This window comes from Mirounga angustirostris, unplaced genomic scaffold (assembly GCF_029215605.1).
Source record: "Mirounga angustirostris isolate CCGP_5_RB_7025 unplaced genomic scaffold, mMirAng1.0.hap1 SCAF_11, whole genome shotgun sequence".
Classification (NCBI taxonomy): domain Eukaryota; kingdom Metazoa; phylum Chordata; class Mammalia; order Carnivora; family Phocidae; genus Mirounga; species Mirounga angustirostris.
Genome location: NW_026991719.1, coordinates 59,758,224 through 59,785,700, shown reverse-complemented (window position 1 = coordinate 59,785,700; position 27,477 = coordinate 59,758,224). Strand labels below are relative to the sequence as shown.

The window sequence follows — 27,477 nt, the reverse complement described above, 5'->3', positions numbered from 1 at the left end:
GCTGGTATATCAACTTTTGAGAAATGTCTTACTTAAGCTCTTGGTGCATTTATAAATTGGATTTTGTTTCTGATTTTTTTTTTTAAAGATTTTATTTATTTGACAGAGACAGACACAGTGAGAGAGGGAACACAAGCAGGGGGAGCGGGAGAGAGAGAAGCAGGCTTCCCCGCTGAGCAGGGAGCCCGATGTGGGGCTTGATCCCAGGACTGCTGGGATCATGACCTGAGCCAAAGGCAGACGCTTAACAACTGAGCCACCCAGGTGCCCCTTGTTTCTGATTTTTAATTGCAAATGTTTATATATTCTGCAAGCTAGTACTTTCTCAAATATGTATTTTCCAAGTATTTTCTATTTTGAGGGTTGTCTTTTCACTTTCCTGACAGTGTTCTATGGTGCACTATGGTTTATAAGTTTGATAAAGTCCAATTAATCTATTTTATCTTATCATGATTTTACTTTCAGGGTTATACCTAAGAATCAACTACCAAATTAAAGATCAGGAAAATTTAACTATATTTTCTATTAATATTTTTATATTATTAGCTCATACATTTGATTGTTTTGAGTTTTAATATTTTTATAGTATTAGCTCATACATTTGATTGATTTTGAGTTAATTTTTGTAAAGGGTATGAGGTAAAGGTCCAACATTGTTTTCTAAGTTGCTACCCAGTTGTTCAAGGACCATCTGTTGAAGACATTATTCTTTCATAATTGAATGCTCTTGGCAATCTTCTAAAAATCAATTAGCCACAGATGTATGGGAGTATATCTGGACTTTCAGTTCTATTCCTTTGGCCTATATGCCTATCCTTATACAAATACCACGCTGTTCAGATTACTATAATTTTGTTGTAAGATTTGAAAAAATTAAGTGTCAATCTTAAGTTGTTGTTTTTCAAGATTGTTTAAGCTATTCAGGGTCCTCTGCAATTATGTATCTATTTTAGGATCAGCTTTTCCACTTCTGTAAAAGAGACAGTTAAGATTTTGATGATTGTATTAAATCTGTGTATCACTTTAAGGGCTTACACCATGCTAAATTACGCTTTCCAATAAATGAACACAGGATGTCTTTCCACTTGTTTAATTTTCTTTCAATAAAGTTTTGTAGACTTAAATTTACAAGCCTCCCACCTACTTGAATGTACCCTACCTATTTTATTCTTTATGGTAATATTGCAAATGGAATTGTTCCCATATTTTCCTTTTTGCATTGTACATTGCCAGTGTATAAAAATACAACTGATTGGGCGCCTGGGTGGCTCAGTTGGTTAAGTGACTGCCTTCGGCTCAGGTCATGATCCTGGAGTCCCGGGATCGAGTCCCGCATGGGGCTCCCTGCTCGGCAGGGAGTCTGCTTCTCCCTCTGACCCTCCCCCCTCTCATGTGCTCTCTGTCTCTCTCATTCTCTCTGTCTCAGATAAATAAATAAAATCTTTAAAAAAAAAAAATACAACTGATTTTTATTTTGCATATGCTCTGAAACTGCTCAATTTCTTTTAAGCTCTGTTTTTCATGCGAATTTTTTTTTTAATTTTATTATGTTAGTCACCATACAATACATCATTGGTTTTTGATGTGGTGACCCACGATCCATTGTTTCCGTATAACACCCAGTGCTCCATGCAGTACGTGCCCTCTTTAATACCCATCACCGGGCAGGCTAACCAATCCCCCCTCCCCCCTCCCCTCTAAAACCCTGTTTGTTTCTCAGAGTCAATAGTCTCTCATGATTCATCTCTCCCTCCAATTCCCATTTTTTCCTTCCTTCTCCTAATGTCCTCCATGTTATTCCTTATGTTCCACAAATAAGTGAAGCCATATGATAATTGACTTTCTCTGCTTGACTTAGTTCACTTAGCATAATCTCCTCCAGTCCCATCCATGTTGATGTAAAAGTTGGGTATTCATCTTTTCTGATGGCTGAGTAATATTCCATTGTATATATGGACCACATCTTCTTTATCCATTCATCTGTTGGAAGGGCATCTTGGCTCTTTCCAGTTTGGCTATTGCGGACATTGCTGCTATGAACATTGGGATGCATATGGCCCTTCTTTTCACTACATCAGTGTCTTTGTGGTAAATACCCAGGAGTGCAATTGCTGGGTCATAGGGTAGCTCTATTTTTAAATTTTTGAGGAACCTCCACACTGTTTTCCAAAGTGGCTGTATCAACTTGCATTCCCACCAACAGTGTAAGAGGGTTCCCCTTTTTCCACAACCTCTTCAACATTTGTTGTTTCTTTCCCTGTCCATTTTTGCCATCCTAACTGGTGTAAGGTGGTATCTCAGTGTGGTTTTGTTTCATGCAGATTCTTTAGGACTTTCTACATGTAAGATCAGGTCATCTGAGAATAGTTTTACTTCTTCCATTCCAATTTTATTCTTTTTCTGGCTAGAACTTCTAGCACAAAGTTATTTACCAGTGGCATCCTAGTTTTATTTGTGGTAATCAAGGTACAACAGACTTTTCCCATTAAGTATGTTAGCTCTTTTTCATAAATGCCTCTCAAATCCTGTTGAGGAAATTCCATTCTATTCCTAGTTTGTACAGCTTTGTATATCATGAAAGGGTGTGGATTTTGTCTAACGGTTAATCTGAAACACATTATGTGGTTATTTTCCTTTGTACTATTAATGTGCTGTATAAAATTAATTTACATATGTTGAACCACCTTTGCAATTCTGGAAAAAATCCCATTTTGCTCATGGGGCATAATCCTTTTAACATGTTGCTACATTTGGTTTACTTGTACTTTAAGGTTTTTGGCATTTATAGTCATAAGGTACACTGACCTATAGGTTTTGTCTTTGTGTTGGTCCAACATTGGTATCACGGAAATGTCTCAAAATGAGTTAAAGCGTTCCCTCATTTCTATTTTCTGAGAGAGGCTGAAGAGAGGTGTTAATTCTTCAACATCTGAAAGAACTTACCAGTGAAACCATGTGGTACTAGGCTATTTTTTTTTTTGGCATATATTTTAAAACATAATTTCCTAATGTGAGATCTATATAACATTAAAGTAACAATTTTAAAGTAAACAATTTAGTAGCATTAAAGCACATTAACACAATCTAGTTGCAAAATGTTTACCTTACTCAAAAGTAAAACACTATAGTCATTAAACAGTTTCTCCACATTCCCACTCCTCCCAGGTCCTGGCAGCCACCAGTCAAAATTCTTTTTCAAAGGAATTATCTATATGTATGGAATCATACAACATGTGACCTTGTGTGTCTAGTTTCATTCACTTAGTGTAATGTGTTGTAACTTCATCTACACTATAGCATGTATCAGTAATTTTCATGACTGAATAATATTCCCTTTTATGCATATACCAAAATTTTGTTATTTTGTACACTTGCACTTTATTCTACAATAGCTGAACCATTTTAAATAGCAGTTATGTAGACAGGTTTTGATTTATGCACATTTTTGCCAACGATTATTTTTCATGTTTTAAATTACAAACTAGTGGATGTGAAATGATCTCATTGTGGTTCTGATTTGCACTTCATTTATGTCTAATATGAAGAATCTTTCATGGTTTTTGTCCACTTTGAAAAAATGTCTTTTCAAAATGTTGTCCATTTTTATTTTTTTTAAAGATTTTATTTATTTGAGAGAAAGAGAACACAAGCAGGGGGAGGGGCAGAGAGGGGGAGAAAAGACACCCCGCTGAGTAGAGAGCTCAACGTGGGGCTCAATCCCAGGACCCCGGGATTATGACCTGAGCCAAAGGCAGACGCTTAATGACTGAGCCACCCAGGTGCCCCAAAATGCTGCCCGTTTTTTAACTGAGTTGTCAATTTGTTGTTCAGATGTAAGCAGGTTTAAAAAAAATACATAATAGGGCGCCTGGGTGGCTCAGTTGGTTAAGCGACTGCCTTCGGCTCAGGTCATGATCCTGGAGTCCCGGGATCGAGTCCCGCATTGGGCTTCCTGCTCAGCAGGGAGTCTGCTTCTCCCTCTGACCCTCCTCCCTCTCATATGCTCTCTCTCTCATTCTCGCTCTCTTAAATAAATAAAATCTTTAAAAAAATACATAATATATTCTTGATACAAGACCCTTATTTAGTATATGGTTTGTAAATATTTTCTCATCTTCTGCATATTGTCTTTTTACTTTCTTGGTAGTGTCTTTTGATGCATTAAAGTATTAAATTTTGATAAAATTGAGTATGTCTCTTTTTGCTTCCACTTTAGGAATCACAATTAAGATACCATCATCAAATCCAAGGTCATTAAGATTTATTCCTGTTTTCTACTAAAAGTTCTAGAGATTTAGCTCTTGTATTTGGAATGTTGATGCATTTTGAGTTTTGCAGACGGTGTAATGTAGGGGTCCAACTTCATTTCTTTGCATGTTGACATCAGGTTGTCCAAACACTATTTGCTGAAGGGACTGTTCATTCCTATAAATCATCTTGGGACCCTCATCAATAATGAACTGGATATAGATGTATGGATTTATTTCTGGAACCTCAATTCTATTCCAGCTCTATTCTAATCTTTGAAATAAAAACTTAAGTCCTCTGACTTTATTCTTTTTCAAGATTGATTTCGGTATTCAGAAACCCTAGCAATTCTATATGAATTTATGGATTAGCTTTTTCACTTCTGCATAAAAGGCTGTTCAGCTTTTGAAAGGTATTGCATTGATTCTGTAGACTACTATGGGTGACAATGACATCTTAAGAACATTATATCACAATGCACGAACACAGGATGTTTTCCCATTTATTTACATGTTCTCTAATTTATTCAAGTAAAATTGTTTGTTTAAGTAGGCTCCACACCCACCACAGAGCCCAACGTGGGGCTCAAACTCATGACCACGAGATCAAGACCTGAGCTGAGATCAAGAGTCGGACGCTCAACCAACTGAGCCACCCAGGCATCCCTATTCCAGCAAAGTTTTGCAGTTTTCACTGAACATGTATTTTACCTCCCAGGTTAAATTTATTCCTAGGTATTTTCCTTTGTATGCATGAAATTATTTCCTTAATTTTTTTTCAGGCTATAATTAGCTAAAAAAAATGCAACTGATTTTATGTGTTGATTTTTTACCCTTTAACTTTGCTGATTCTGTCTTAAACTGTGCCCTATAGGTGTTAATGAGGTTGAAACTAGCAGAAAATTTAGGCTGAACATTTAGAACTTGTGTTTCAGAGAACTGTTTTCCACTGATCATTGTGTCTTTTCAGACCCCAAGAACAAATCCACTAGCTGTCTCTACAGAAGCCTGGACTCAGAGATTCAACTGATAGGGTTCCAGCCTATGAACAAGCAAAGTCCTACATTCCTTACCCAAGATAAGGAGCCCAAGATCCCATCTAGTTTGTACCAATTCTGAGTGCATGCACAGAGCTTTTCCTTGTCTTAACCTCCTGACCATCAGGGTTTGAAGTCGGCCTCATTCTCATGTTAAATCTCCACACCAAAGCAAAAAGTGAACATGGATGTACGTTCCATATGTTTGCCCAATGAGCATGTTCCATCTTTCCTCATGAATAGTCACAAGTTTCCCCAACCATTTCATCAATATATATGTAATCTCAACCCTTATGATTATAAAAAACTTGTTCTCTCCCACTTTGGGGAGGCGGATTTGAGGCTTGCCCTCCTGCCTCCTCATTTGGTTGCCTCTCAAATAAACCCTTTCCTCGCTGCATACTTTTATTATTTTTAAAATGCATGGATTCATCTAAACAGCACCAAGCAAAAACTTCCATAACCAACAAAATAACTTGTCTACTCTCATTTCCTACTTAGCCTCAGGAAAACATCGATTTCTTCTGTGTTATTATACTTGGCTTTTACCAAAACATCATCTTTATGTAGGCATTTTCAACATAGATTCTTTCACCTGCCAAAATCCATTTGAAATTCATCTATATTGCTCATGTATCAATAGTTCATTATGCATTATTGCTTAGTATCAAATTATATGGATGTAGCATATTTTATTCATTCAATACCCTTTTCAGGGTCATTCAAGTTCTTCCCAGTTTGGGCTGACAGAAAAAACCTACTATGTTGAGATGGTACACAACACTAATAAGCAGTTCTATGTTATTATTTTAACTTGGATAAATACATACAAAAGTAACTGCTTGGCCATACAATATGCTTGTATTGTATGCTTGGCCATACAATAGATGTAGGTTTAATTTTGCAAGAAACTGACAAACTGCTTTTACAAAGTGCATGTTCCATTTGATAAGCAATGCATTTAGCAGCACTTGGAAACGTTGGTTTTCTCTTACTCAACCATTCTAGATGTTTAGTGATATTACAGTAAATTTAATTGCCATTTCCTTAATGACAAATGAATGCTAAGTATTTTTCTGTTTATGCATTTTATCTTTAATAAAATGTATTTCTATCTTCTGTACATTTTATTGTGACATAATTCATATACCATAAAATAAACCCTTTTTTACTACCCACTTATCACTCTTTCTGATCTCTGAAAACTACTCCTTATGTGTTCTCTATCACATAATAAATGGCATTTTGTGTCTGGCTTCTGTCACTTGCATATTTTCAAATTCATCCATATTGTACCAAGTATCAGTACTTTATTCTTTTTATTATAATTTCACTTTCTTGACATGTCTTGCTTCAAGCATAAAAGTTATTGATTTTGATGAATTTTATGTATTTTGCCTTTGGCTGTCTGTGCTATACGTCATATCAAATCCAAGGTTATGAAGATGTACAACTGTTTTAAGAGTTTGGTAATTTCAGCTCTTAAATTGATTCATGCTGTCATCATTTTTACAGTGTTAAGTCTCTGGACTAACTTCCATTCGTTTGGAATGGGGATATCCACTTGTCCCAACATTATTTGTTGAAAAAAATATTGTTCTCCACTGCACTGTCTTGACACGCTTGTCAGGAATCAATTAATCATATATATGTGAGTATATTTGTGGACTTTCAAGTCCATACTTCCATATGCCTATGTAACCTATATGTCTATCCTTACAATATTACTATTCTTAATTACTGGATTTTTGTACTAAATTTTAAAATAAAATGTTCTCCATTGTAGTCTTTTCAAGATTGCTTGTCTATTCTGTATCTGTATTTCCATGTGAATTTTAGAATCAGCTTGCCAATATCCACAAAAATGCCAGCTGGAACACCCAACATGGGACTCACTAAATCTCGGGATCAATTTGGGGAGTAGTGTATTTGGGCGGGTATTCATTTCCTAGAGCTGCCTAACAAACTACCAACTAGAAAGCTTAAAACAAGAAAAACTGGTTCTTCCACAATTCTGGAGACTAGAAGTCTGAAATCAAAATATTCATAGCCATGCTTCTTTTGAAGGCTTTAGGGGAGAAAACATTCCATTATTTCTCTAAGCTTCTGGTGTAGCTAGCAACACTTAGTGCTCCTGGATCTTGCAAAAACATTACTCCAATCTCTGCCTTTGTAATCACATGCCATTTTCCCTGTGTATCTCTGTGTCCTCTCCTATTCTTATAGGGACACCAGTCACATTGGATTAAAGCCCCAACCTACTCCAGTATGACCTCATATTAACTTAATGACATCTGCAAAGCCCCTATTTCCAACTAAGGTAAAATTCATAGGAAACAGAGGTTAGAAAGTTAATATATCTTTTAGAGGTACATAAGTCAACTCATGACACCACCTTAACATTACTAATTCTTCCAATTCATGAACAAGATCTCTGTCAATTTACTTCTCGAATTTCTTGTAATGTGGTTTTCACTGTAAAAGTCTTACACACTTCTTTTGTTCAATTTATGCCTAAGTATCTTATTCTTTTGGATACTACTGTAAATGGAATTTTCTTAGTTTGATTTTCAGATTCTTCATTGCTACTGTACAGAAATACATCTTATTTTCCCGTATTTTTCTTATAAACTGCAATCTTTCTGTAATCATTTATTAGATCTAATTTTATGTGGGTTACCTAGGATTTTCTACATAAAAGATCTTTCATCTGTGAATATAGTTTTTCTTCTTCCTTTCCAATCTAGATGCAATTTGTTTTTCTTGCCATAAATGGAATTTCTAGTATAAAAAAAGTAGTGAGAGCAGAATTCGTGTCTTGTTCCTGATCTCAAGAGGAAAGTACTCAGTCATTTAACATTAAGTTTCTTAGCTGCAGGTTATTCCTAAATAGCCATTAACTGGTTGAGCAAATTACCTTCTATTCCTAGTTTGTGAAATGTTTTTAACACGAACAGGAGTTGGATTTTCTCAAGTGCCTTATATGCATCTATTGCACTTATGTGTATTTAAAAAAGTGGGCTGATGGGGCACCTGGGTGGCTCAGTCGGTTAAGTGTCCAACTCTTGGTTTCAGCTCAGGTCATGATCTCAGGGTCGTGAGATCAAGCCCCAAAACTAAGTCTGGCTCTGCGCTCAGCAGGGAGTCTGCTTGAGATTCTCTCCCTCTGCCCACCCCCACTCGTGTTCTCTCTCTAAAATAAATCTTTTGGGTGCCTGGGTGGCTCAGTCATTAAGTGTCTGCCTTCGACTCAGGTCATGATCCCAGGATCCTGGGATCGAGCCCCACGTCGGGCTCCCCACTCCGCAGAAAGCCTGCTTCTCCCTCTCCCACTCCCCCTGCTTGTGTTCCCTCTCTTGCTGTCTCTCTCTCTCGCTCTGTCAAATAAATAAAATCTTTTAAAAAATAAAAAAATAAATCTTCTTTAAAATAACAAGTGGGCTGCAGCTTTTAATGCTGTTGAGTTTTAAAGTATTTCATATATTCTAGATAGGTATTTATCAGATAAATGTGTTAGAAATATACTCTCCTACTCTGTGGCTTATTTTTCATTTTCTTAGCACCTTCCCTTGAGAAAATAGTTTTCATTTTGATAAAGTCAAATTTACCTATTTTTCTCATTTATGGAGAATGCTTTTGGCGTCCTATTGAAGAATTCATTTCCTAACCCATGGAAAGATTTTCTGTTTTACTGCAAAAGCACCACAGATTTATTTACTTTTACATTTAGTATATGATCAACACTGAGTTAATTTTTTATAATGTGCATTAATTTCTTCTAGGTTAATCTTGTCAAGGTTGACTTTGTATTCTATATAGCCAGTCAGGACCAGCATCATTTGTTGCAATGGCAACTCTTTCATTAAATCAACTTCAAACCTCTGTAAAGTATCTATGGACCATATTTGTATAGGTCAACTTGTGAACTGTCTTCTGTTCCATTAATTGATGGCTCTATCCTTAGGCAAAAAACACACTGATATCATGACATAGATTTGTACACAGGATTTGAAATTATGAATTGTGTTTAAGATTTTATTTATTCACCTGAGAGAGAGAGAGAGAGAGAGCACAAGCAGGGGGCAGGGGGAGAGGGAGAAGGATAAGCAGACTCCCCGCTGAGCAGGGAACCCAACGTGGGACTCGATCCCGGGACCCTGGGATCATGATCTGAGCTGAAAGCAGACACTTAACCAGCTGAGCCACCCAGGAGTCCCTGAATTGTGTTTTCTTCAACAGTTCTACTTTGAGATTTTGGCTCTTTCAGTAATGATGACTTTCCACATAAATTTTAGAATCTACCTAATCTTAATTAGGATATTATTAAATTCATATAAATCTATTTGGGAGAATAAACAATACTGAGTTCTCAACTCATAAATAATTTGTTGCTCCAGTTATTTGGGCAGTGTTTTGTACTTTTCAGCACACATACACAGTGTATCTTTCACTATATTTTTACTTTCCTATAGATAGTATTCTCTGTGCAGTTCTAATATTCACAGATTTCTGTTACGATGCCTTAAATAACATGTTTGAAAACAACACCACTCAAATTTCAGTTACAATGGTGTAGAAACTGAGTAAATGGGTAAAGTAAAAAGATTCCCTGTTATCTTCCTTCCAAAAATTATGTAAATAACTAATGCACATCATGTTCACTGACTATTGTCACTTCTTAAAGACATTTTTTTTTTCTGAGTTGATTCAGGTTCACAGAAAAATTGAGGGGAAGGTACAGGTATTTCTCATATACATGCTGTCCTCATACATATCCTCCCCCATTATCAACCTATCCCAACAGAGTGGTACCTTTGTTAACAACTGATAAACCCACACTGCCACATAATCACCCCAAATCCCCCGATTACTGTATGGTTCACTCTTGGTGTTGTATATTCTTTGGCTACATAAAATGTATAACAACATATCTATCATTAAGATAGAGTATTTTCATTGCCTTACAAATCCTCTGTGCTATACATATTCATCACACTCCTCCCTAACCCCTGACAACCAGTGATCCTTCAATTTTCTCCACAGTATTCACCTCATATAGTTGGAACTATTATGCAGCCTTTTCAGATTGGCTTCTTTCACTTTATAATATGTACTTAGAGCTCCTCCATGTCTTTTCATGCCTTCATATTTCATGGTTTTAGCAATGAATAATATTTGTCTGGATGTACCACAGCTTATTCATCCATTCACCTACTAACGGACACCTTTGTTACTTCCATCTGGGCAATTATGAATAAAGCTGCTATAAACATTCATGTGCAGACTGTGTAGACGTAAGTTCTCAACTTTCTGGGTAAATACCAAAGAACAGGATTGTTGGATTGTATGGTAAGAGTATGTTTGCTTTTGTAAGAACCATTCTGAATCTCTACCAGCAATGAAGGAGTTACTGACATTCCAAATTCTTACACTGCATGGTATTGTCAGTGTTTCAGAATTCAGCCATTTCGATAGGTCTGTAGAGGTATCTCATTGATGTTTAAATTTACATTTCCCTTTTCTTATGTTTACATCGTATCTGTATATTTTCTTTGGTGAGGTGTCTGTTAAGGTCTTTGGCCCATTTAAAAAATTGGGTTATTTTCTTATTGTTGAGTTTTAAGAACTCTTTGTATATTCTGGATTAACAGTCCTTTATCAAATAGGTGTTCTGCAAATATTGTCTCACAATCTATGGCCTGTCTTCTCATTCTCTTGACATTGTAGTTCACAAAGTAGAAATTTTTAATTTAATAAAGTCCAGCTTACCAATTATTTCTTTCAAAGACCATGCCTTTGTTGTTTTATCTAAAAAGTTATTGGCATACCTAAGGTCATCTAGGTTTTCTCCTATATTATCTTCTAGAACTTCAGACTTGCATTTCAAATTTACTGTAAAATGCTTGGGATCCATTCAGAGTTAATTTTTGTAAAAATTGTTTGTTTTTTTTTTTTTTTGAAGATTTTATTTATTTGACAGAGAGAGACACAGCGAGAGAAGGAACACAAGCAGGGGGAGTGGAGAGGGAGAAACAGGCTTCCTCCGAGCAGGGAGCCCAATGCGGGGCTCGATCCCAGGAACCTGGGATCATGACCTGAGCCGAAGGCAGACGCTTAACGGCTGAGCCACCCAGGCGCCCCTGTAAAAACTGTTTTAAGGTCTGTGTCTAGATTCATTTTTCTTCCCTACGCATATCATTGTTCCAGCACTGTTAGAAAGACTACTTTTGCTCCATTGTATTGCCATTGTTTGTCACAGATCTGTTGGTAATATTTATTTGGGTCTATTTCTGGCTATCTATTCTATTTCACTGATGTATTTGTCTATTTTTGGATAATACCACAGTCTCTTGATTACTGGAACTTTAAAATAAGTCCTGATGTACAACAGTATTATTAGTCCAACTCTGTCCTTCTCCTAGAGTAATGTGTTGGAAATGTAGGATCTTTTGTCCCTGCATACAAACTTTAGAAGTAGTTTGCAGATATACACAAAAATAAGTTCCTGGGATTTTGATTAGGATTACCTTGAGTCTATCAATCAAATAGGAAAGAACAGACATCTTGAAAATATTGAGTCTTCCTTATCCATAAACATGAATCTCTCTCCATTTATGTAGTTCTTGAGTTCTATCATCAGAATTTAAAAATTTTCCTCAAATAAATCTGATATATATTTTGTTAAATTTATACTTAAGTATTTCATTTTGGGAGATGTCAAAGTAAATGGCACTGTGTTTTTAATTTCAAATTCCACTTGTTTAGTGCTGGTATACAGAAAAGCGACTGACAAAAACCTTGTATCCTGCAACCATGCTAAAATCATTTTAGTTCCAGTTTGTGTGAATTTGGATTTTCTACACAATCATGTCATCTGCAAAGACAGCTATATTTTTTCCTTCCCAATTCGTATTCCTTTAATTTCTATGTTTTGTCTTATTGCATTAGCTAGAATTTCCAGTACAATGTTGAAAAGAAGTGGTGAGAGGGAACATCCTTACCTTTTACCTGATTTTAATGAGAAAGCTAGTTTCTCACCATTAAGTATGATGTTAGCTGTAGGTTGGTTGGAGATAGGTCATCTTTATCAGGCTGAGGTAGTTCCCCTCTAATCCTAGTTTACTGCAAGATTTCTTATCACAAATGGGTGCTGGATTTTGTTAAATGCCTTTTCTACATTTATTATTATGATCATGATTTTTCTTTTTTAGTCTGTTGATATGAGGGTTTACATTAATTTTCAAATATTGAAATAGCTTGCATACCAATTCCAAATTCTACTTAGTTACCGTGTGTAATCATTTTCATACATTGTTATACTTGACTTGCTGATTTTGTTGAGGATTTTTGCATCTATGTTTATGAAAGATATTGGTCTGTAGTTTTCTTGTAATGACTTTGGTTTTCACAGTAGGGTAATGCTAACCTCATAAATGAGTTAGGATAAATTCTCTTAGCTTCTATCCTCTGAGATTGTTGAGTATCAGTATCCTCCTGTCCTTTAGAGTTCCGAAGAATTTACCAGGAAGCCACCTGGGATTGGTACTTTTGGTTTTGGAAGGTTATTAATTATTGATTCAATTTTTTCATAGATATAGGCCTAATGAGATTGTCTATTTTTATTGCTTTGGCAAATTGTGTACTATCAGACAACTGAAGTTGAAAATGTTCCTTTAGTATCTACCATATTCGTTCCTCTTTTCTATCTGTTGCCCTTTTTCTATGTTCCTATTTTGTCTTCCAATCATTTTCTGCCTTTTGTGGTTTTAACAGAGTATTTTAGATGATTCAGTTTTCTCCCCTTTATTAGCATATCAGTTACACTTCTTTTGTAACTATTTTTTAGCATCTGTCACAGTTTGCAATATACTTTTACAGTTACAATTAATCTAAGTCTGTTTTCAAACACCACCATATCATTTCTTGGGTACTGTATCTCATAATAATAATCCTAATTCCTCCCTTCCACTCCTTGTATCATTGCTTTATTTCACTTATATGCAAGTATATGTAAGCATATACATATGTGCATATGTCAAAAACATATACATATATGTAAGTTTATTGTTAGTATTAGCAAACTATTTACCTTTTGGATCAATTAAAAATAAAGTAAGTTTTTATTCACCTTCACTTATTTCTTCAATGCTCTTCCTTACTTTATGGGAAATCTGAATCTAATGCAAATGTAATTATAACATAACTGGCTGACAATTGGAATGATTACATTATTATAATATGAGACCTCTATATAAGCACCTGTAGGAACTTATCAATATAAATGAGAATAGTAATTGTGTTGAAAAGAATGAAGATGTCCCATAGGGAGTGACATCAGCAAAAAAAAAATTTTATACTAAAGAAAATTTCATAAATACATGACATTGAAAGCATAATAGATGAAATGTTGAAAGGGAGAGGGCCGAATCAGCAAACTGTAAGATACTCCTTATCATAAGTTTAACAGGAAGAAAGCAAGCGCTATTAAAACTTGATAATTTTTAATGAAATAAAATACTCTAGTTTTAAATGATTCTAATGTTTCATATTGTAATATGAAAATTACTTTAAATAGTATTCTCATTTCCCTATACATTTATAATAAACAGAATTTTTTGTATTTTGACAAAAAAATTTTTCAGGTAATGGAACAACTGTTATTTTTCCATTAATAAATAGTGATTTGCATGGTTTCAGCTAGCAGTCATTTTTACAGTCCCACAATATTCTGCAAAACAAGACTTACCCGTATCTCATGGGGTTTTTTTTGGGGGGGGGGTTATACTGTAAATTAAATTTTGATTTCTAAATACACATGGCTAGTATATTGAAATACATGCTCTTCACTGCTTTTTCCTACCTTATGGCCCTGGGTAGAACTTCCAGTGCTAAGCTGAATAGCAGTAGTGAAATCTGAAATACTTGCCCACTTCCTGTTCCAAGAAAGAAAAACCAATCTTTAATAATTAATATAACATTATCATCAGTTTTTATGAGATTCTGTTTATCACATTAATAAAGTTGCCTTATTTTTTAAATTTGCTAACAATTTTTATAAGGAATGGGTTTAAATAATGTCAAATGCTTTTCTTTTTTGCATCTATTGAGATATGTTTCCTCTTCAGTTTGCTGGTATGATGGATTATATAATTGACTTCCAAATACTGAGTTACTCTTCCAGTTCCGAACCAGACCAAATGCCGTCATGTATTAACCTGATTATATATTGCTGGATACAACTTGGTAATACTTAGTAGAGAATTTTTATGTCTATGCTCATGAGTAATATTAGTCTATAGTCTTTATTTATGATACTTTTCTGTGGTTTTGATCAGGGTAATGCTGGTCACATGAAATGAAGTTGGAATATAACTTTCTCTTGTACTACTGGATGCCTGGGTGGCTCAGTTGTTAAGCGTCTGCCTTCAGCTCAGGTCATGATCCCAGGGTCCGGTTCCAGCCCCACATAGGCTCCCTGCTCAGCAGGAAGCCTGCTTCTCAATGACCCATCCCCCTGCTTATGCTCCCTCCCTCTCTCGCTGTCAAATAAATAAAAAATCTTAAAAAAAGAAAAATGCTATTACGTCTTCCTTAAATATTTAGAAGCATCTATCAATGAAACAATTATGGTTAGGAAATTTTCTTTGTTAGAAGTATGTACCTCAATTTAATTTCCTAAGAATGATAAAAATAATCATGTTTATTTCTTCTAGAGTGAGTTCTGGTAGCTTCTGGTATTAAAAAATAAGGGGGGTTCAGCAATGCCTGGGTGGCTCAGTCAGTTTAAGTATCTGCCTTTGGCTCAGGTCATGATCATAGGTCCTGGGATCGAGTTCCACATGGGGCTCCTTATTCAGCCTGCTTCTCCCTCTGCCTTAAGCTCCCCCTGCTTGTACTCTCTCTGGCAAATAAATAAATAAAATCTTTAAAAAACATAAAAATAATATTACCTCTACAAGGAAGAAGGTTTTGGCTTAAGTGATTTTTTTCAGTTTTTTTGTTTTCAATTTCATTGATCTCTGCTCTTTATTATTTCCTTGTTTGCTCTGGGTTTTAGTTGCTCTCTTTTTCTAGTTTCTTAAGGTAGAAGCCTAGATTAATGGCTCAAGGCATTTCTAGTTTTACTAACATAAACATTAAATGCTGTAAATTTCCCACTGAAGTACTGCTTTAGATGCGTCACAAATAGTTTGATATGTTAGACTTTCATTCCTGTGAGGCTTCTTTTGTGTACTGATTTTAGAAATCTGTAGTTTTGCTTTTGAATATTCAGAGATTCTCCAAATATTCATTATATATCACTTGTTTAAATCTATTATGGTCACAGAACATATCTCACATTACGTCAACTATTTAAAATCTGTTAAGTTCTGTTTATAGCCCAAAATAGGGTCTATCTTGTCTAGGGTCTATGTGCATGTGAAAAGAATATATTCTACTGTTTTCAGTAGACTATTCTAACATACCAATTAGGTCGATTGCTGATAATTTTTTTCTAGTCTGTCAAATACTGTTAGCAGTATAGATTCTCCCGTGTAACCATGTATTTGTCTGTGTTTTTCTTCAGTCCTACCAGTTTAACTTCATGTATCCAGGATCACTTTTATTAGGTACATGTACATCTATGATTACTGTCCACTGTCCATTTATCATCAGGAAATATCATCCCTCCTTAACATTAGTAATAACCCTTTATCCTGAAGTCAATTTTGTCTGATATAGCCACTTAAATTTTTTTTTAATTGAAGTGTAGTTGACATACAATATTGTATTAGTTGGAGGTGGACAAAATAGTTATTCAACAATTTCATACATTACACTATGCTCAACATGATAAATGTAGTTTCCATCTGTCACCATATTATGTTACAATATCATTGACTATTTCCTATGCTGTACTTTTTTCATCCCTGTGACTTTATTTTATACTCGGAGCCTGTAACCTTTTAATCCCCTTTGCATACTTTGCCTATCCACCCACCCCCTTCCTTCTGGCAACCACCAGTTTGTTCTCTGTATTTATGATTCTTTGGGGTTTTTTGTTTTTGTTCATTTGTTTTCCTTTTTAGATTCCATATATATATGGAATCATATTAACTGTCTTTCTTTGGCTGACTTATTTCACTTAGAATAATAACCCACAGGTCCATCCATGTTGTCACAAATGGCAAGATCTCATTCTTCTTTATGGCTAATATTCCATTGTATATAAATACCATATCTTTATCCATTCACCTACTGAGAGACATTTGGGTTGCTTCCATAACTTGGCTATTGTAAATAATGCTACAATAAAAACAAGGGTGCACATAACTTTTTGTTTCTGTTTAGTAAATACTCAGTGGTGGGATTATGGGATCATACGGTATTTCTATTTTTTTGAGAAGCCTCCATACTATTTTCCACAGTGGCTGCACCATTTTATTTCTAACCAGCAATGCACAAGGGTTCCCTATTTTCCACATCCTCATCAACGCTTGTCTTTTATTAGCCATTCTGACTGATATAAGGTGGTATCTCATTGTGGTTTTGATTTGCATTTCCCTTATCATTAGTGATGTCGAACATATTCTCATGTGTCATTTATCTGTATGTCTTCTTTGGAAAAATATCTATTCAGATCCTCTGCCCATTTTTTTAAATATTTTTTTAAAAAGATTTTTATTTATTTATTTGAGAGAGAGAATGAAAAGAGAGAAAGCACATGGGGGGGGGTCAAAGGGAGAAGCAGACTCCCCGCTGAGCAGGGAGCCCGATGCGGGACTCGATCCCGGGACTCCAGGATCATGACCTGAGCAGGAGGCAGTCACTCAACCGAGCCACCCAGGCGCCCCCTCTGCCCATTTTATAATAGACTGTTTTGTTGGTATTGAGTATAGTTCTTTATATATTTTGGATATTAACCCTTTCTCAGATGTATCATTTGAAATATTTTCTATCATTTAGTAGGTTGCCTTTTTATTGCATGGCTGGTTTCCTTTGCTGTGCCGAAGTTTTTTTATTTTGGTGTAGTTTCAATACTTTTTTGCTTTTGTTTCCCTTGCCTTAGAAGACATCTAGAAAAATGTTGCAATGCTGATGTCTAGGAAATTACTTCCTATGTTTTCTTCTAGGAGTTTTATGGTTCCAGGGCTCACATTTAGGTCTTTAATCCATTGTGAGTTTATTTTTGTGTATGGTATAAGAAAGTGGCCCAGATTCTAGACAGCTACATGTAAAAGAATGAAACTGGGCTAGGGGTCTGGGGCTTGCTGAGGCAGCAGACCATTTAGGGTGCCCAGACCCTGCTATTCTCTGCACTACCAAAGTGGAAGGAAATATAAACAGTAGTGCTCCACCAGCCCTTCCAACCCTGAAGAGAATTCCAGCAAGCCACCTACCATTTGGTAGGTTCCTTTATATTCTAGTTGCCTTTTTCAAATATAGTTTTTGTTTTTTTTATTTTGGTGTAGTTTCAATACTTTATATTCTAGTTGCCTTTTTCAAATATAGTTTTTCTGTGGCCCAGGGCAGATGAATTATTTATTTGAGAGAGAGAGCACACGTGAGCGACAGAGCAAAAGCAAGGGGAGCAGCAGAGGGAGAGGGAGAAGCAGACTTCCTACTGAGCAGGGAGCCCCATGTGGGGCTCGATCTCAGGACCCTGAGATCATGACCTGAGCCAAAGGCAGACGCTTAACTGACTGAGCCACACAGGTGCCCCTAATTTAGAGATTTTTTTTTAAACTTTAATTAAAAATATAATCTTTGTCAGTCTCTTCAACAAATGGTGTTGGGAAAATTGGACAGCCACATGTAGAAGAATGAAACTAGACCATTTTCTTACACCATATACAAAAATAAACTCAAAATGGATGAAAAACCTAACTGTGAGACAGGAATTCATCAAAATCCTAGAGGAGAACACAGGCAGCAACCTCTTCGACCTTGGCCAAAGTAACTTCTTGCTAGACATGTCTCCAAAGGCAAGGGAAACAAAAGCAAAAATGAACTATTGGGACTTCACCAAGATAAAAAGCTTTTGCACAGCAAAGGAAACAGTTGGCAAACCCAAAAGACAACCTACAGAATGGGAGAAGATATTTGTAAATGTCTAATCAGATAAAGGGCTAGTATCCAAGATCTATAAAGAACTTATCAAACTCAACACCTATCAGAATGGCTAAAATCAAAAAGACAAAAAAGGATGTGGAAAAAAAGGAAGCCTTGTGAATACTGATGGGAATGTCAACTGGTACAGCCACTGTAGAAAACAGTATGGAGGTTCCCCAAAAATTTGAATATAGAAATACCATATGATCCAATAATCCCACCACTGGGTATTTACCCAAAGAAAACAAAAACACGAATTCAAAAAGATGTATGCATCCCTATGTTTATGCAGCATTTTTTACAATAACCATGATATGGAAGGAATTCAAATGTCCACCAACAGACGAATGCATAAAGGAGATATATATATATATATATATATATATATATATATATATATATATATATATATAATGGAATATTAATCGGCCATAAAAAAAAAGACTGAGATCTTGCCATCTACAACAATATGGATGGACCTAAAGGGTATTATCCTAAGTAAAATAAGTCAGACTGAGAAAGACAAATACCATATGATTTCACTCATATGTGGAATCTGAAAAAAAAATGAATAAACAAAAAACAGAATCAGACCTATAAATATAGAAAACTGATGGTTGCCATAAGGGTGGGGAGTGCCAGAGGGAATGAGGGGATGGGCAAAATGGGTGAAGGGGAGTGGGAGATACAGGCTTCTAGTTATGGAATGAAAAGTCATGAGAATAAAAGGCAGAGCAGAGGGAATATAGTCAATGACAGAAACAATAAAGAAAACTAAAAGGCAGCCTACAGAATGGGAGAACATATTTGCAAATGACATGTCTGATAAAGGGTTAATATGCAAAATACATAAAGAACTTATCAAGCTCAACATCCAAAAAACAAATAATCCAGTTAAGAAATGGGCAGAAGACATGAATAGGACCTTTTCCAAAGACGACATCCAGATGGCTAACAGACACATGAAAAGATGCTCAACATTACTCATCATCAGGGAAGTACAGATCAAAACCACGATGACAAACCACCTCGCACCTATCAGAATGGCTCGCACGAAGCAACAGGTGTTGGTGAGGATTCAGAGAAAGGGGAACCCTTGTGCACTGTTGGCAGGAATGCAAACAGGTGCGGCCACTCTAGAAACCAGTATGGAGGTTCCTCAGAAAGTTAAAAACAGAACTACCCGGGCGCCTGGGTGGCTCAGTCAGTTAAGCTTCTGCCTTCAGCTCTGGTCATGATCCCAAGGTCCTGGGATCGAGCCCACGTCGGGCTCCCTGCTCAGCGTGCTTCTCCCTCTCCCTCTCCCTGCGGCTTCTGCTCTCTCTCTCTCTCACTCATTCTCTCAAATAAATAAATAAAGTCTTTAAGAAAAAGAAAACAGAACTACCCTACAATTGTGCTACTAAATACCTTTGGGTATTTACCCAAAGGATACAAAAATATTGATTCGAAGGGGTACATGCACCCCGATGTTTACAGCAGTATTATCAACAACAGCAGAACTGTGGAAAGAGCCCAAATGTCAACTGGCTGATGAATGGATAGAGAAGATGTGATGTATATATACAATGGAATATTACTCAGCCATCAAAAAGTATGAAAGGTTACCATTTGCAACGATGTGGATGGAGCTAGAATGTATTATACTAAGTGAAATAAGTCAGGGAAAGACAAATACCATGATTTCACTCATGTGGAATTTAAGAAACAAAACAGATGAACATACAGGAGGGGTAAAAATAAAAGGAAACAAACCCTAAGAGTCTCTTAACAGAGAACAAACTGAAGAGTAATGGAGGGAGGTGGGTGGGGGAGAGGCTGGATGAGTGATGGGTATCAAGAAGGGCACTTGTTGGGGCGCCTGGGTGGCTCAGTCGTTAGGCGTCTGCCTTCAGCTCAGGTCATGATCCCAGGGTCCTGGGATCGAGCCCCGCATCGGGCTCCCTGCTCCGCGGGAAGCCTGCTTCTCCCTCTCCCACCTCCTCTGCTTGTGTTCCCTCTCTCGCTGTGTCTCTCTCTGTCAAATAAATAAAATCTTTAAAAAAAAAAAAAAAAAAAAAGAAGGGCACTTGTTATGATGAGCACTGGGTGGTGTACTTAAGTGATGAATCAATGAGTTCCACTCCTGAAACCAATACTGCACTGCATGTTAGCTAACTTGAATTCAAATAAAAATTAAATAAAAATTAAAAAATAAAAAATAAAGGAATACAGTCAATGACATTGTAATAGCACTGTATGGTGACAGATGGCACCTATACTTGGTAGTGAGCACAACATAATGTTTATAGAGTTGTTCAATCACTATGCTGCACACCTGAAACTAATGTAACATTGTGGGTCAACTATATTCGAATAAAAAAATTAAATAAAAAAATTAAGTCCTAAAATCAATTGTATTTCTTTACTAGCAATAAAATATCCAAAAATGGAATTAAGAGAACTCCATTCTGAATAGCATCAAAAAGAATAAAACATTTAAGGATAAATTTCACAAAAGAAAAAACAATTTACATATTAAACACTACAAAACACTGCTTGGAAAAAGAGGAAAAAAAATATATAGAAATCTATGTTCATGGATTGGAAAACGCAATATTATTATACAGACAACACCCACCACACTGATCTATAACGTCAATGAAATCCATACTGAAATCCCAGCAGGCTTTTTTTGTATTAAAAAAAAATGGGGGCACCTGGGTGGCTCAGTCAGTTGGGTGTCTGCCTTCAGCTCAAGTCATGATCCCAGGGTCCTGGGATTGAGCCCCGCATCGGGCTCCCTGCTCAGCATGAGAGTCTGCTTCTCCCTCTCCCCTTGCCCCTCCCCCTACTCATGTTCTCTTTCTCAAATAAATAAAATCTTAAAGGAAAAAAATGGCAAGCTGATCACAAGTGCAAGGCATACAGAATACCCAAAACACTTTTGAAAAACAATGTAGTAGGTCTTTTGTTACCAGATTTTAAAACTTACTTTTAAAGCGACAGTAATCAAGATAATATAAAACTGATGGAAGAGTAGATACAGAAAATAACTGATAGGGGCGCCTGGGTGGCTCAGTTGTTAAGCGTCTGCCTTCGGCTCAGGTCATGATTCCAGGTCCTGGGATTGAGCCCCGCATCGGGCTCCCTGCTCCGCAGGAAGCCTGCTTCTCCCTCTCCCACTCCCCCTGCTTGTATTCCCTCTCTTGCTGTTATCTCTCTCTGTCAAATAAATAAATAAAATCTTAAAAAAAAAAAAAATAACATAAACTGGACCTCATCAAAACAAAAAAAGTGTTTCAGATAGACACTATAGAAAATGAAAAGAAAGTTATATAGTTAAGAAAATATTTGTAAATCATTATTTTTGATAAAGGACTTGTGTTCAAAATACATATATGTATATATAAAGAACTCCTATAATGCAGTAAGAAAAAATTAGAAATGGAGAAAAGATTTAAAAGATATTCCACCAAAATTTTATGAATGAGCAATAAGCAAATGAAAAAATGCCCAATCTCATTAGAGCTTAATTAAGGAAATGTAAAATAAAGCCATAATGAAATATCACTTCACACTAACTAAATTGGCTATAATCAAAAAGACAGATAATAACAAATGATGAAGATGTAGACAAATGTTAACCCTCATATATTGCAGGTGGTAACGTAAAATAGTATAGCCACTTTGGAAAACAATTTGGCAGTTTCTTTAAGAGCTAAACAAGTATTTACCCTATGACCCAGCTATTCCATTCAAGAAAAATGGAAATTATACAAGGACATGTACATCAATTTTCATAGCAACATTTATTAATAATAGCCAAAGGAAATAAAAGGAATGTAAGTCAACTTTCTGTCAAGTGCTGAATTATGAAACAAAAATGTGGTATATCTATAATAGTAATATTCAGCTCTAAAAAATATATATACAAATACATGCTACCACAAGGATAAACCTCAAAAAAATTGTAATAAGTGAAGGAGGTCAAATTCAGTATCATGAATATTCTAAATTTCATTTATATAAAATAGCAAAGAAAGGCTAAATTTTACGTAGAGGTCAGTAGTAACATAGGACTGAGGATGGGAATAGGACCGACTATAAATGAGCTTGAGGGAATTTCTGGAAATAATGCAATGTCTTATAACTGGATTGTGGTAACAGCTGCACACTATACAAATTTACTAAATGAACTGTGCACAAAAAAAGGAATAAATTTATCGTATGATATTTTACCTAACACTTAAAAAGAACCAAAGTGAAATTCTTAACTAAAAATAAAATATCGGGGCGCCTGGGTGGCTCAGTCGGTTGGGCGTCTGCCTTCGGCTCGGGTCGTGATCCCGGGGTCCTGGCATCGGGCCCCGCATCGGGCTCCCTGCTCGGCGGGAGGCCCGCTTCTCCCTCTCCCACTCCCTCTGCTTGTGTTCCCTCTCTCGCTGTGTCTCTCTCTGTCAAATAAATAAATAAAATCATTAAAAAATAATAAAAAATAAAAATATCTATGATTTAAAAAAAAACTCACTTGAGGGGGCACCTGGATGGCTCAGAGTTGGTTGAGCATCTAACTCTTGGTTTCAGCTCAGGTCATGATCTCATGGGTCCTGGGATTGAGCCCCCACGTCGGCTACATGCTCAGCAGGGAGTCTGCTTGAAAATTCTCTCCCTCTGCCCCTCCCCCCACTTGTGCACTCATGCTCTCTCTCAAATAAATAAATCTTTATTTTTTTTAAAGATTGATTATTTGACAGACAGAGAGAGAGAGAGAGAGAGAGAGAAAACACAAGTGCACAAGCAGGGGTGTGGCAGGCAGAGGGAGAGGGAGAAGCAGGCTTCCCGCTGAGCAAGGAGCCTGACACAGGGCTTGATCCCAGGACCCCGGGATCATGACCTGAGCCGAAGGCAGTCGCTTAACCGACAGAGCCACCCAGGCACCCCTAAAATAAATAAATAAATCTTTAAAAAAAATTCACTTGAGATCTCAATAGCAGAATGGAGACAAGAAAAGAGTCAATAAATTTGAAGACAGATCAATAGAAATTACCCAATCTAAGCAACAGAACAACAAAAAGTTTGAAACAAAACAGTCTCAGAACTTACGAAGCAATATTAAAATGTCTAGTATACAAGTCATCAGAGTGGCAGGAGAAAAAAAAAAAGCTTATAGGAATATTACTGGAAAACTTCCCTAACTGATGAAAGATAAATCCACATATTCAACTACCTCAGCAAATCCAAACAAGATAAACTGAAAGAAAAACATCCAGAAATATCACTTTCAGCAGTCAAACTGCTAAAAACCGAAAATAAAAAAATTTGAAAGCATCTACAAAAAGCAACACAGTTCAGATAGATTATCAATGACTCAAACTACCGCAAACATCTCATCAGAAACCACAGGGAACAGAAATGGTAGAAAAACATCTTTACAGTGCTAAAAGAGGGGCACCTTGGTGGTTCAGTCAGTTAAGCGTCTGACTTTTTTTTTTTTAAAGATTTTATTTATTTATTTGACAGAGAGACACAGAGAGAGCACAAGCAGGCAGAGTGGCAGGCAGAGGGAGAGGGAAAAGCAGGCTCTCGCTGAGCAGAGAGCCCGACGTGGGGCTCGATCCCAGGACCCCAGGATCATGACCTGAACCGGAGGCAGCTGCTTAACCAACTGAGCCACCCAGGCACCCCAACCGTCTGACTTTTGATTTCGGCTCAGATCATTGTCTCAGGGTTGTGGGATGGAGTCCCAGGTCAGGCTCCAGACTCAGTGGGGAGTCTGCTTTAGATTCTCTCTCTCCCTCTGCCTATGCCCCTCCCTGCACTCTCTCTCTCTCTCTCTAAATAAATCTTTAAAAAATTAAAAAAAAAATAAAGTGCTAAAAGAAAAAACTTCTAACACATTTTTATCCATCAAAAAAGTCCTTCAGGAATGAAGGTGAAATGAACACATTCTTAGATGAAAGAAAATGAAGAGAATTCATTTTAAACAGAGTTGAGATGAAATAATAGAGTTCTTCACTCTGAAGGTAAATGATACCCAGGAGAAGCTAACATCTTTAGAAATGAAGGAAGACCAGAACTGGTAAATGACTGAGTAAATATAAAAGGTCATTTTTCTCCTCTTAGGTTCTTTATATAGGACTCTGAAAAGCAGAAATCATAACACAGTCTGATGGGCTTTCAAAATACATAAATGTAAAACACATGGCAACTATTAAAAAAATCATTTAAAAAAGTATGACTTTTGTTTTACTTAATTTAAGTGGTAAAACATTATATCTATATAAACTTTACTTGATTACTAGGTATGTTTATTGTAATCCTTACAGCAACAACAACAGAACATACCAAAAAATTTAAAAGAACATTAAAATGGAATACTAAAAATATTCAAATAATGTAAAAGAAAAAAATGAAAAACAGAGAAATAATAACAAAGACAACGAAGCTCAGGCAGAAAGCTAGAAACAGCCTCACTACATCCTTAAGAGAAGAAACATGCCTGACAACTGCAAATTAATGACTTTATTAACCGAAGTGAAGTCATAAAGTAAAAAATTATATACAAATTTAGAGAAAGGTAGGTACCTACAGAGAAAAACAGAATCTGAGCATTTGATCACTGGAACAAATGCCACAAAAAGTGGCAAGAAAGTAGGAAGATATAACTAAAAATTAAAATACCCTGCTAAAGGCCAAGTGTAGGCTATCATGAGAATGACAAGCCTTTGGGGGGAGGGGCATTTCAAAAAAACAGGGAGTGCGTTGTACCCACCTGCAGATTTTTTTTAAATATTTTTTTTAAAGATTTTTTCTACTGATTCATTTGAGACACAGAGATAGAGACAGAGAGAGGAAGAGCATGAGCAGGGGGAGAGGGAGAGGGAGAAGCAGGCTCCCCACCGAGCCAGGAGCCCAATGTGGGGCTCGATCCCAGGACCCCAGGATCAGAACCTGAGCTGAAGGCAGATGCCCAACCATCTGAGCCACCCAGGCGCCCCCCACCTGCAGATTTTACAAACAGGTGGCCACAGAGAAGATTACAGAGAAAGATTCCCTTGGTGCTACTTGGTGGAGGGGAGCAGCAAGTATGGCTGAAATTCTGCCCATATGTATTCCTCCCATCTCTCTTACCAAAAAAACCCAAACAAACCCACAAAAGTTCTTAAACTAAAAGCAAGGTCATTAAAACCTATACTCTGAAGCACTGAGTAGAGGAATAGAGAGCATAGCATTATACCTGAAGGTGCAAGAAGACTTGTGAAGACCATATCCCAAAACCCAGATTCACAATGCCTGCTTAAGACTGAGTCTCAATCCAAACATTAGAGAATGTTCCCATTTTCTACCCCCAAACACATGCTGGCAAGCACTGAGTGACATTAGATGACACAGAGGAACGCTGAAGCAGACAGACCCTCTCTGGGGAGCAGTGCAAAGGGACAAAACCACACAGGGACACAACAACAAAGTATCATTACATGGTTCCAAGTCTCTGGTGCAGAGAGAAACCATAGTAACAAACTCTAAATTCAGCCCAATACTGACTAGGTTGACACAAAATTCTACATAAATAGCCTAGAAAAAGGGAAGGTATGCTTTTCTCAAAGAATAAAAATATTTACTTCAGGAGGAGGGGGAAGATGGTGGAGTAGGAGGACCTTGAGCTCACCCTATCCTACATTTACAACTAGGTATCATCTGCACCCAAGCCAATAAATTGGAGAACAAACTGAAGACTGACAAAACAAACTCCACAAGTAAATATGGAGAAGCTGCTGCATCTGAAAGGTTAGGTAGGTCAGAAAGGCATAGAGAGGCTGCCCGCAAGAGGGAGAGCTGCATGCATGCAGAGAGGGCAAAGAAACAGGCCCTAACACCAGGGAGCTCAAACAGGGAAGATTAATCCCCCCCCCCATAATGTTTGGCTTTAAAAAACAGACAGGCTGGTGCAGATGAGTCAGGAGAGGTTATCAAACATGATATTTGGCCAAATCCATTATAGTACTACTTGGTTCCAAATATGGATGATGAAGGGGAAGGAGAAAATGATGATGACGACGAACAAGGACTGGAAGATACTGATGAAGGGGCGCCTGGGTGACTCAGTCGGTTGAGCGTCAACTCTTGGTTTCAGCTCAGGTCTCGGAGTCGTGAGATGAAGCACCTTGTCGGGCTCCAAGTTCAGCCAGGAGTCTGCTTGAGGATTTCTCTCCCTTTCCCTCTCCCCCTGCTCACTTGCTCTCTCTCTCAAATAAATAAGTCTTAAAAAGAAAAAGAAAAAAAAGATATTGATGAAGAAGGAGATGATAAAGGTGGAGAGGATGAGGGTGAGAAGAAAGGACAGGAGGATGAAGGAGAAGAACACTGATGGATTCCAACCTTCATTTTTTTAATTTCCTCCAGTCCCTGGAAAAAAGTTGCAGTCTTTTTTTTCCTCTTCTTGTGCTCATTCACCCTGTTTTTTGAAGTCATTTTTCTCTCCCTTTATAACATGGTTTTCAACTTATGTTGGGGGGGAATATCTTGAGCAGAATACAATGGGAAAAGAGTCTCTACCACTTTCCTTTCCAAATTCATTTTTACCCCTTCCTGTCTCAATAAAAACATGAAATCAACACCACCATGCTCTGTGGGGAAAAAAAGGAAAACCTGCTCCCTTACCTTTGCTGGAAGCTGGAGAATGCTAGGCCCCGGTATAGTAGTGTACAGAATTCTAACCTTTTTCCTCCTTTTTCTGTATATTGGGCTCAGAGATTACACTGTGTCTCTATGTGAATATGGACAGTTAGCATTTGCCAACATGTATCTTTCTACTTTCTTTTAAAAAAAGAAAAAAAAAATTAAAATGGAATTACAGAAGATCAGCAAAGGGTAGGTTTGAGATCCCTAGGTGGGTTAAATGGGCACTTTGACAACATGGCTTCTCCTTTGGTGTGTTTAACTGTGATGTTTAATGGACATCCTTGCAGTTTAAGATGACATTTTTAAAATTATATTCTCTACCTATGATGACTAGAGCCCTGCCACTCAGTAGGAGATCAGAACCTATACATAGGATCTTACTTGGAACTGACATTTCTTATTACAATTTTGCTCCTTTTTATTTTTAAATGTTGTGT

The 27,477-nt window shown here is 36.8% G+C and overlaps 1 protein-coding gene across 35 annotated transcripts in view; it reads right to left on the bottom strand.

The window, feature by feature from the left end:
- Positions 1-27,477, bottom strand: part of LOC129045928 (uncharacterized) — a 149,734-nt gene that overhangs the window by 74,139 nt on the left and 48,118 nt on the right. For 10 of the 35 annotated variants that reach the window (XR_010406171.1, XR_010406169.1, XR_010406162.1 and 7 more), the window contains one exon: positions 14,145-14,217. The exons of 18 other annotated variants lie outside the window; for them this stretch is intronic. The gene's annotated coding sequence lies outside the window, so the exon portion shown is untranslated. Of the gene's footprint in view, positions 1-14,144; positions 14,218-21,620; positions 22,813-27,477 lie in introns of those variants that run through there. 7 more of the 35 variants (XR_010406177.1, XR_010406176.1, XM_054508525.2 and 4 more) reach the window with 4 other exon arrangements.